The sequence below is a fragment of the Sceloporus occidentalis genome, unplaced genomic scaffold, assembly GCF_023333645.1.
Source record: "Sceloporus occidentalis isolate IW3139 unplaced genomic scaffold, rSceOcc1.0.p SCAF_1, whole genome shotgun sequence".
NCBI classification, from domain to species: Eukaryota; Metazoa; Chordata; class Lepidosauria; order Squamata; family Phrynosomatidae; genus Sceloporus; species Sceloporus occidentalis.
This window is the reverse complement of record NW_028316981.1, coordinates 264,486,473-264,497,954: the sequence shown is the minus strand read 5'-3', so window position 1 is coordinate 264,497,954 and position 11,482 is coordinate 264,486,473.

Below are 11,482 nucleotides of genomic sequence, written 5' to 3'. Positions count from 1 at the left end.
CAGCCAGACTAACATACCATGTTATGGCTCAGTAGGTCTGTTAGCATTATTTGTATTTTTGACACTCTTGTTAAGCATACAGAGTGCTTCTACAATCTCTGTACTACTTATTTTTAAAACAACTCTATGAGTTAGGACATTACATCTACCGTTTTACGACCTGAAAAAGTGAATCTGGTATAATTACACTCATCCCTCCATATTTGCAGCTTTGATATTTGCAGATTTGATTATTCGTGGATTTGATTAATATGTTCTCTCTAAGAATATCTAGGTCCTCCAGTGCAACTCTATGGTCAACTTTAACTAAAAGTTGCACTGAAAGACCCAGAGATTCCTAGTGAGAACACTCTACTAGACATTTGTAGCTCCTCCAGTGCAGTTTTATGGTCAATGTCTGTTGGACATTGACCATGGAGTTGCACCAGAGGACCTAGAGATTCGTAGAGAGGTGTCCTTCAAGTAAAAACATGGTGTTTTTGTTATTTGCGGTTTTTCCATATCCAGTGGGGCCTTGTGCCCCTAACCCTAGCGAATATGGAGGGACAAGTGTATAAGCTCTCCAGATTTGGGTTGCAGCACTTATCAACATAGCCAATAGTGAGGGAGGGAAGGTATAATAACATTTAGAAGTCCCTGCAGGAGCATCACTAGGGGATGTGGCCCATCCTGGGTGACACCTCAGAAGAGGGTTGACACTTCATGAGACTCTCTTGGCTTGCCTTGGTGGTGGAGGTCTCACAAGAAACAGTGATTTTTTTATTTTGGTACATTATAAGGCAGGTGTTCATGGACAATCTTCATGAATTCAACTTATTAATAAATTATTCTTTATTAATCAATCACAGGCATTCAATGTCAAAAAGAAATATCTGACTACATACTATGAAGGAAAAGGAAATATAAAAATATGACGTCCACTTATGGAGCAAAGTAGCTTTCCATGGTGAAATAATTTTAAAATTTTAAAACAAGTTCCCTTCTTCCAAAAATAACAACCAACACTCTCTCAGCCCCAGAAGGAGGCAAAAGCAAACACCTCTCTGAAGAAATCTTGCCCCCCCCCCCCAAAAAAAAAACCCCAAACAAAAACAAAAAACAATCCTCTGGAATAAATCAGAAGCAACATGAAGGCACATGACAACAACTTGCTGAAGATGAAGAATGCTACATGTCACTCTTGAGACCTTTCTGGGAAGGGAGCAATAAGCAATAAGTGATATTTGGAGGGCCATCTGGGATTGGCTAGGAGGGCTGAAAATCATCCTTCACTGGTGGAGGAGAGCTCTGTTGATGGGTGGGTGGTGCATGCCACCAATATAAATCTATTGCCTTTTGTTTCTAATGTCACAAAGGGATATTTTGGATCTTATACACTTGACTTCAAATATGACAAGGTTGAGAACAATGGAGACACTGGGCCTGAACAGACAGGCCAAAATAATGCTGCTTTGGGTCACTTTGGAGGTATGCTGTTTAAATGATGCATGTGTTATAAGAGGCCAGTAGCCACGCCAAAGCCGTGCTCCAATCCTAAGGATTGAAGCGCAGCTTTGGCACAGCTTCTGGACTCTTAAGATGCATGTATCATTTAAACAGCATACCTCCAAAGTGACCTGAAGCAGCTTTATTTTGGCCTGTCTGTTCGAGCCCACTGATCAGTTTTACAGTTTAAATGACCCTTATTAGAATACACTCATCAGTTCACACTTATTCATACTTATCTACCCACACTGCTAACTGGCCAGTCCAATAAGGAGATGGAAGAGGCAAGGGTCTCTCAGAGCCAGGTTTTTTATCACAGTTTTTACACATGTGTCTCCAGGAATTACCTGGCGTGGGGATCAATCATTAATTGATGTTGCCCATTATTCTCCAAAGTCAGTGCTTACCTATGCATACCTGTGGTGTCCCTGACATATCCAAAAGAATGCCTTATTTAATTTTATTTAAGAGGCCAGCTTATTATCCTAATTAATGATCAATTTATTTCAGTTCAACAGCCTGTTTTTTTCTGATATGAGAGAAGAAAAGAAAAAAGGAGAGATGATGGAGCTAAAATTGCACTAACTCCAACATGTGATGGATTGCATTTAAGAAAAACATTAATCTCAAAAATTGAAATATCATATAATAATATATTGTTAACAGAAAGAAGTCCATCTGTATACAGAGTTCTGGAGCTACAAATCAAAACAACCAATGTCATGATCACCCAAAATGGAACTAGAACTTGGACTCTTCCTGGTTCTTTTATAATGACTTATCAAAACTTGTTTGACTGGATTTTTCTTTAAATGTTTCCTCAAGAGACTTCCAATTCAATGAGAGACTCCTATATTGTTTAATAATGGGTGATTATGTAATTAGTTTTCTTACTATTCAGAGTCATTCCTACCTTTATGTAGAATGCAGCAGCCATCTCAGGCAGATGATTTTCAGTCACTGAAGGTTTTTAAAAATGTTTTTACTGCCCGAGATGGATAGCTTTAGCAATTTTCTGCCTTGTGTGCCAAGAGTCACATCCCTGACTTTGGCTACATTTACCTTGGCTTGAGGTGGGAAGCACCATTTTCTGCTCCTTTCCTTAGGCAGCAAAATGTCTCGAGCCACACCTGCCAAGTATAATTTCAAATTAGAATGGAAATGATGATGGAATGCTCCTGGAGACTGGGATTGTCATTGCTTAAAGGTGACAGTTGCTACCTGGTTACAAACTATAAGCTGGAATCCAGTTCTGTACTGTTAGTTTATTATTTCAGTTTGTCAGTGTTTCTATAGCACACTGATCCACCCTCCTTTAAAAATGAAGGTCATCTTCCATCACCTAAGGCAAAATGGCATGCTGGGCTCATTTGTACATGTATCCTGTCAGGAGTTGTCTCAATAAAACACAGTCTGTTAATATCAACTGATCTTACAAGGCAAATTGTCTGTTGAGTGTTGCCATGTAGACATTGTCACTATGACTGCAACCTGTCACAATTGTTTAGTACTATATCGGTCAAAATAATGTTTTTAAGGCCACCTGTCATCTTCTGTAGAATTGTACTGTTGCTTACAGAAGATGTAATCTTACATTTTCCTCACTTAATGAGGAAGGTACTATTTGTGTGATCTCTTGATGTACTTTCTAATATGATTCGTCTTCCCATAAGGCAAAGTGAAGCAACTGTTTCAGGTGACAATTCAGGGAGGTGGATTTTAGTAGAACCCAGGGCTGTCCTCCAGAGGCCTTCCTCCTTAGATGTTTCCTAGAGGGCAAAGCAGTATGTAGGCCACATGCCCTACCCTAGACTCCTAAAGTAAGTTGCTGCCTCAGATAGGGTGGGGGATGCCATCAACATATCTAAACCTAGAATGAGGAGGGGAGACCATGTTGCCCTTTTTTCAACCAGAAAATGTCTTAATAAAGACACATACTAAGCCGTTTAATCATTAAATGTCAAATTAATATCCATCCATGTGGGGATCCACTTTCACAGATGTGTCAGGTGGGGATGTACTCGGCTGATTCCATTACAAGCAGTTCTCCTTACTAATTGCTGCAAGTATGTACTGAATCTGAGAGTCTTCACAAGAAGAATTAGAGTGCCAACTTCATCCAAAACCAGTCATGAAAAAAGAGAAAAAATAAATTCTTGTTCTTAAAATCATCTTAATTCTAGGTACAATAGGAACATCAGCTTATGTGCATGATATGCAAACACTTTAAAGGGGGATTAGACATCCTTATGGAGAAGAACTACTTATGTTGGCTATACAGTGAGCCCTCCACATTTGCTGGAGTTAGAAGTGCAGGACTCTCATGAAAGTGGAAAGACTGCATATAAAAAGAACACTTTTTTAAAACTGAGAGAACACCTTTGTAAGAATCTCTTGGTCCTTCAGCGCAACTGTGTTATCAACATCTGGAAGAAACTGACCATAGAATCATGTTGGAAGACCTAAAAATGCCTAGAAAAGTGTCATATGTGTCAAGGTCATATGTAATATGCTGCATACTTCATAAAAGAGCTGGTCCTATCATGAGGCAAATTATAGTGGCTGCTTCAGGCAGCAGATAGTAAGGGATGGGAAACAGTAGTTAAGTAGTTAAGTTTGGAGGCCAAAGCTGTCAGTAGCACACAGCCTCCCCTGTGACCCCTAAACTAAGGTACTGTCCTCAAGGGTGAAAAACACATTGCTGAAGTAAAATTCAAATGCCAATCCACTCAACATCTGTAAAGGAAAGTGTACATTGACTTTTGCATCTGGCAGCAAAAGTTGGGTCATCCTTGTCTCTCAATACTAACTGCTTAGGAGGAGAGACAGGAAGGTGTTATTGCACTCATGTCCTGCCTGTGGGCTTTGAATGGACAATTTAAATTGGCCACTGTGAGAAAAAACACTGGATCATATAGATCATTAGTCTGATCCAACATGGCTCTTTTTATGTTAAAATCTTTAATTAAAGGGGTGGCTAATGCATACACACTTACATGACAAATGCATACACAAATGATCTCTTTCCCCACAGATTAATATGGTGTTTCAGAGGCAATACAACCCACTCAGTCTACTTCTTGATTCCAAATAAAATGTTCACCATCACCCTCTCTTAATCCAGTGCAATCCAGTTTCACAAAGCGAGTGATATTTTCAGCAGAAAAGTTAACATAAATTTCTTGTATATATTTGAACAGAAACTGCTACATGTACTTATAGTTTTCTATTACTACTTACTACCATTAGAATTCAATATATTTTTCAACTTGAGTTTTACATTCACCAAGAGACAAATTCTGTGTGTGTCTATTCCCTTATGTGTAACCTTTATAAAATATTTGGTGTTAAAAATTTCTCTGTTTTTCTGTCATCCTGAAATCCCTCTTGGCTTTTAAACAATCCATTTGCACTGCCTAGAAGGGATACTGTTACATTCAGTATGAAATATGATGACAGGAAAAGGTGTGACTGTACACACACCAGAGCACACAAAGTATTAGAAATGCTTCTTGCAAGTCAGAACTGGAAGGGAGGGTTGCAGGACACCTTGAATCAATAGTATTGTGTGGGATGAACTGGTACCAACGGCTTTCCAGACACAATACTGACATGACAACTGTACCAACACTCACACACATTTGCACTGTAAATTGCTATCCAGTTGTCCAGGTCACATGCACATAATGTGAATCCATCAAGCACAATGAAAATAGCATATCTTCCTTCCAATACATCAACATATTCAACAGGTGCCCCAACTTTGAGATACCCAGTCAAGGGAGAAACAAATGTTGCCAGATCTTCGAGGCACTATTTTAATTCCCCACCCCTACTTTGCCCCATTGTTTTGAGAATAATTTTGACATTTTAAAACTGAATCATATTTACAGTCTAAATTGATTTTAGATGAATTAGTTTTGGTTCCCTGCTTTATTTGTCTCTCATAACTCTAATTTTTATGGTTGTATTGTTTTTAAAATAATTTTATGAATACGAGTCTGGAATTGCTTTTGGGGGTGAAAACTTAGTATAACATTTTAAAAATAAATGTATGAACGATGGGTGGATTGTTACACAGATTAACATATAGATTGTCCTGATAAGGACTGTGTTTCTTTTCTCCCTGTCTCTATAGCTTTTGGTTAGATCTGTTTAAAGCTTATTCAAACAAAGAAAAGTTCAAAAAAGAATTATCAAGAGATTGTTAAAGTAGGATAAAGAAATGAATAAAACTGTTTTTGCTCTAAATCTCTGCAGACATGGTGTGGATGGTGGTGAAGTGCAGTGATTGACAATCCTGGATTATTAAATACAAACTTATCCATTTATTTCAGCAAAGCTTCTATTGAAATACGATTGTCATGACATCAGTTCTGGGGCTTCATTCTTGGTAGGGGGTAAAATAAAAGCTACCTGAAAATCTGTAAAGCTCTCTCTCAAATGATTACACATTAAACCCAGCCAAGGTCACAAAAATCTACATGCAACAGAAGCAGAGCCAACTAAATGGATAGGCCTTTTCCAGTTTACTGTCATGGCAGAATAGTACTTCAACCTAGATAACAATGGGAACAGAAGGTGGTAAGATGCTTTCAAGTAGTAAATGTTATTAACCGGGCCAATCTGTACTCTTTCACAATAGCAAATAAAGGACATCAAGTTGTAATATAAAGGAGCCAGGGGTTCACACAGTCTTAAGTGCTAGGATGCTTTGATCTCTATGTCCAAAGATGTCATATTCTCCCCCTACCCACAATCTTAACAAATTTAGCTGAAATCCTCACAGCAGCTGGGGAAAAGGTTTTACCCCCTAACAATTCTGTTGTAATGATGAGTATTTGAATGGACAATTGGTTTACAAAAGACTGTCACCTGGTAAAAATGGAAAACTGTTAGAATTTGTTTGTTGACATGGATCAGCACAGCTGCCTGCACTTCTGAACTTCCCTTGTGCTTGTGGCTATGGGTTCTGTCATGATGCGCCTGTGCACCTCAAAGTTTACTCCAACACTACTGATCCCAAATGGTAATTCTCATCCTGGTGGTGATTGACTTTCTTGGGATCCCAGCCAGGACTAGGGCTTCTGAATCTCCTCAAGGGCCCATTACTTTTGATGCTATCAACAATCCCTTTTCAAATCTGAAAACAGGAAGGGCTCTGCCCTCTCAGATTAGCTGATTAGTTGATGGGTATGAGAAAGGAACTAGGAAACAGTTCTTCAAGGATTTACAACTGTATTTTGGAAAAATATGAAGACAGAATCTGTTAGAAATCAGTCTCCCTCAGCAGAGTTTAGCAGATGTGCCTCAATCTTTAGTACATCTCTGGCTGAGAATGACTTAAGTAATCAAACAAACAAATCTAATTGCATCAAGTTGCTAATGAAAAAACTTCACTAATTTATTTTAGACTGTACATATATTTGAGATCTCTACATCCAGTGAGCTTTCACCTCACCATCTTGTCAAGTTGACAACAACGAGGAAGAAAAAAAAGCAAAGGGGAAGTTGATACAGAAGGGGTGAATTTTTACATGTCCACTGATCCTAGTAGTTTCTTAGATCACATAGTTTGGTAACATAGATACACAAAGTATTTATGATCATGCATAACAATAGATAGACAAGCAGACGGGAAACCTGCGCTAAATAATTCAGAATGAGTATAGGAACGCAGGGCCCCCTATAATATCTAAACTCCCCAATTGTTCTAATAATCTCTCAGTCTTTTTAACCCTATGGCCTCCTTTACATCTACATCCGGACATCGGCCCCCGCTTGATGCAGTAAATGAATACAAATATTTGTCTGTTTAATGTGCATATTGTCATTCGTGTGTATTCATAGTTCAACATTTCATAAAGAAATAACACTGTCCATATTAGAACAGTTTTATTTAAATAAATTCAGTACCTAAGTTCAATATCTCCTCTCCAGCTGAACCTGCAATGCAGAAATATTATTATTGTTATTATTATATTTATTTGTATCCCACTCTTTCCTCAGAACTGGGACTCAAGCGGCTTCACAATATTAAATTAACAATACAATTAAATAATAATAATTCATCTTGACACAACTTTAACTGTCATGGATCAATGCTATGGAATTCTGGGAACTGTAGTTTGTTGTGGCACCAGAGCTCTCTGACAGAGAAGGCTAGATGCCTCACAAAACAACAGTTCCCAGAATTCCAGAGCACTGAGCCATGGCAGTTAAAGTGGTGTCAAATTGCATTAATTCTGCAATGTGGATGCAGCCTCCATCTTCTTTCCTGCCAACAACCTTGACCCATACTTCCCTTTCATGCCTTGGCACCATGACACCTCCACCTCACTTCCAGGCTGCGACCACAACTATTGCTTCTGTCACTGGTCTAGAAGCCTTCTCATTAGGGATGCCATAACCCGGCGGCCCCCGTGACAATCACACTTTTGGGGGGCCCCTCCCGGTCACGGTCCGGTTTGGGGGCCCCCCATGCCTTGTTCCCGGTTCGGGGTCTGCTCCTCCTGCGGCCATAGCCGCTGCCGCTAATGAGGCTGGCTGCGGCGCCAACCCACCTCTTCCTCCTCTTCGTGGTGGGCTGGGCAGCGCTAACCCACCTCCTCCTCCGGCTCCGCCTTCTCCTCCTCGGCGGCAGAAGCGCCGCCGCCACCGCGTCAGGGCTTGCCCACCCACGCGCGCGCACGGGGCTCCAAAACAGGAGCTCGTCCCTTGCTTTGGCCAGCCAGCCATTGGCCGGCTGGCCGAGGATGGGCTCCTCGGCGCACGCCACCCAGGCCTCAGCAGGGGCCAGCAGCAGCGTGCGCGCCTGCCCTGCTTCCCTCTGCACGCGCACCTGCACCGCTTTCCTCCACGCGCGTGCGCACGCCAGCCATCCTAAGGAAGAGGAGGGGGGAGAGGAGGAGGAGGAGGAATGAGCCAGAGGAAGGGTGCCTGAAGGCCAGGGCAGAATTGGGCCAGAGGAGGAGGAGGAGGAGGAGGAGGAGGAAAGCTGAGTCAGTGGCCATTAGGTCTGCCTTGGTTTTTTGGTTTTTTTAAATTATTTTTAAAAATATAAAATACTTATTTTATTTTATTAATTTTTATTATTACTTTTTATTTTTTATTTTATTAATTTTTATTATTGCTTGTTTTTATTTTATTTCATTAATTTTTATTATTGCTTGTTTCATTTTATTTCATTAATTTTTATTGCTTGTTTTATTTTATTTCATTAATTTTTATTATTGCTTGTTTTATTTTATTTCATTAATTTTTATTATTGCTTTTTTCATTTTATTTCATTAATTTTTATTGCTTGTTTTATTTTATTTCATTAATTTTTATTATTGCTTGTTTTATTTTATTTCATTAATTTTTATTACTGCTTTTTATTTTATTTCATTAGTTTTTATTATTGCTTGTTTTATTTTATTTCATTAATTTTTATTATTGCTTTTTATTTCATTTCATTAATTTTTATTATTGCTTTTTATTTCATTTCATTAATTTTTATTATTGCTTGTTTTATTTTATTTCATTAATTTTTATTATTGCTTGTTTTATTTTATTTTATTATTTTTTATTATGAAATATATACACCCCTGCCTTGTTTTTTATTTTTTCCCCATTATTTTTTATTATTAAATATATGCAAGTGCATTTTCTGTGTATTTATGCCGCTTTGAATGCTAACAAGTCTGCCTTTCTTGGACAATTATAGTGATGATGATGATGATGGTGGTGATATTGATATCAACAAGCCTCTGAGGCACGGCCAATGTAACTTGCTGTGATTTTTACAAACTCATGCGCAGTGAAGAAAAACCACAGTCCCTTGCCCAAGTACAAACTTCTGAGAAGTACAGTTGAACCCGAGGGCAAATACATTTCTGCCATCTGTCTAGGAATAATGCCAAAATGTCCTCCATTTTGATCATGCCTAAAAAACATGCATTTATATTAACATTTTTAAAAAACACTCAATTTTTTCGCACGTCCTCCATTTTTAAAAATGTGTCCTACATTTGAAAATGTTGTCCTACATTTGTCCTACATTTGTCCCGGTTTGGAGCTCCTGACTTATGGCAACCCTACTTCTCATGGGCCTCCTAGAATGACAACATTGCTGAAAAAATCTCAGTATCATCCTCATTTCAATGAGAAGGAAGAGAAGGCAAATGACAGTAAGCGAGATTTTTACAGTATCCATGGCAGGGTTGACAACAGCAGCAGCTATCCCTCCTCACTCTCCTTCTCCGTCTCTCCATTTCTTTTGCCACCAACAGCTCCAGCCTGTACATCCTTTTCCTGCCTTGGCATCATGATGCCTCACTTTTGCTCCCAGGCCTCTACTGTCCCACCTCAGTCACCTTCGCCACCAGTCTATAAGCCTTCCTGCTTTCACCTACTCCCGGGCACCCAGACGTGGGTGACATGGCTGCTGTTGTTGTAGAAATCTCCTTCAGTGTTGTCATCCTTCTCTTTCTTCTCCTCGAGAGAAGGAGGATAATACTTAAAGAGACATCTTGCACCCCTTTTGAGCAACTATCATGCCTCTGTTGGGGATCATGCCCTACACTTTTAAGAACCACTGCTCTAACAGCAAGGAAAGGCGTGTTTGAGACAGAATGTTTCATTTGCCAACATCTTCCTCATTTTGCTGATTTTCAGTAGCTTCTGTTTCCGTAAGAACTAATCATTATCCAATAACTTGATTTTCCTCCCAATAACAGTTAGTCTGACTTTATTATGGTGGAAATCCAAGGTTGCATGCATGCTGTTCTACTTGTTCGTGTGCAGCTTTTCTTTTCCGACAGCAGCTCTGTGCCTCAGAAAATTCAATCATCAAAGTCAGGAATCCAGCTGAGCCTCATTTCATGATGCACAAAGAGCAGAAGGAAGACAACATTGACCCCACCATCACCACCCCATGGAGGCAAGGACATGTTTTCTGCTCATTTGTGAAAAGATTTGAATCCTGCCTAAAATACTGTATGCTATCTAAGCCCATTGGTTTTGTAACGCAAATAAGAACACTGTGAAACTGGTTATCTATTGCATTCAATATTGCCTTAGTGAAATCGATTTGTTTTTTGTTCTTGCAATGTTTGCTTTTTAACTGCACTTATCACACAGAGGCTTGTCGCTATGTCTCTTTTTGCCATTACAGTTTCTGGAATGTATCTGTATTACAACTGAAAACTGTTAGCAAATGTATAGAAGGGGTTCTAAATGTCATACTTTTTTTTACTGTTCAGTCACACTTCTAGAATTAACAAATAAGAACACATGTAGTGAAATAGTTCTTGTAAAGAGAATGTTTGAATAGAAAGGAAAGAAGAGTCATTTTAAAGGCTTCCTTAAATCTAGGCCAGGAGATGGACAGCTGCTTACAAACAATGTATTCATAATTGTTTTTTGTATACTACAAGACATGCAGGCTCATAAACATTATTCTTTGGGCATACCTGTTTTTCGTTATTTATTTTAAAATCCTCAAAGGCAGAAAACAGCCATTCCACTCATGCAGCATAGATAGTTTTAAAGAATGCGTATAAGACAACAAAAACTATATTTGGATGTAGAGAGTCAGCATGATGAAGTGATTTGAGCACTGGACTAGGATTATGGAGACCAGGGTTCCAATCCCAACTCAGCCATGGAAACCCACTGGGTGACCTTGGGCAAGTCACACTCTCTCAGCCTCCAACAAAGACAAAGGCAACCCCCCCTCTGAATAAATTTTGCCAAGAAAATCCCACGATAGGATTGCCTTAGAGTCAATAAAACTCAGAAATGGCTTAAAGGAACAGAACAAATAAAAACAACAACAAATATCTGAACTCAAAATGGTGTTTCTACCCTTACTATGTGTTGTTTTGTTCCACAAGAGTAAGAGATTTTCTTCCTTTTTTGGTAATCACTTCATAGTGGAGGGGTGAGAATTGTGTGGCCCTCCAAATGCTAGATTGCAGCATCTATCAGTGCTAACTAGTAGTTAATGAAGAAT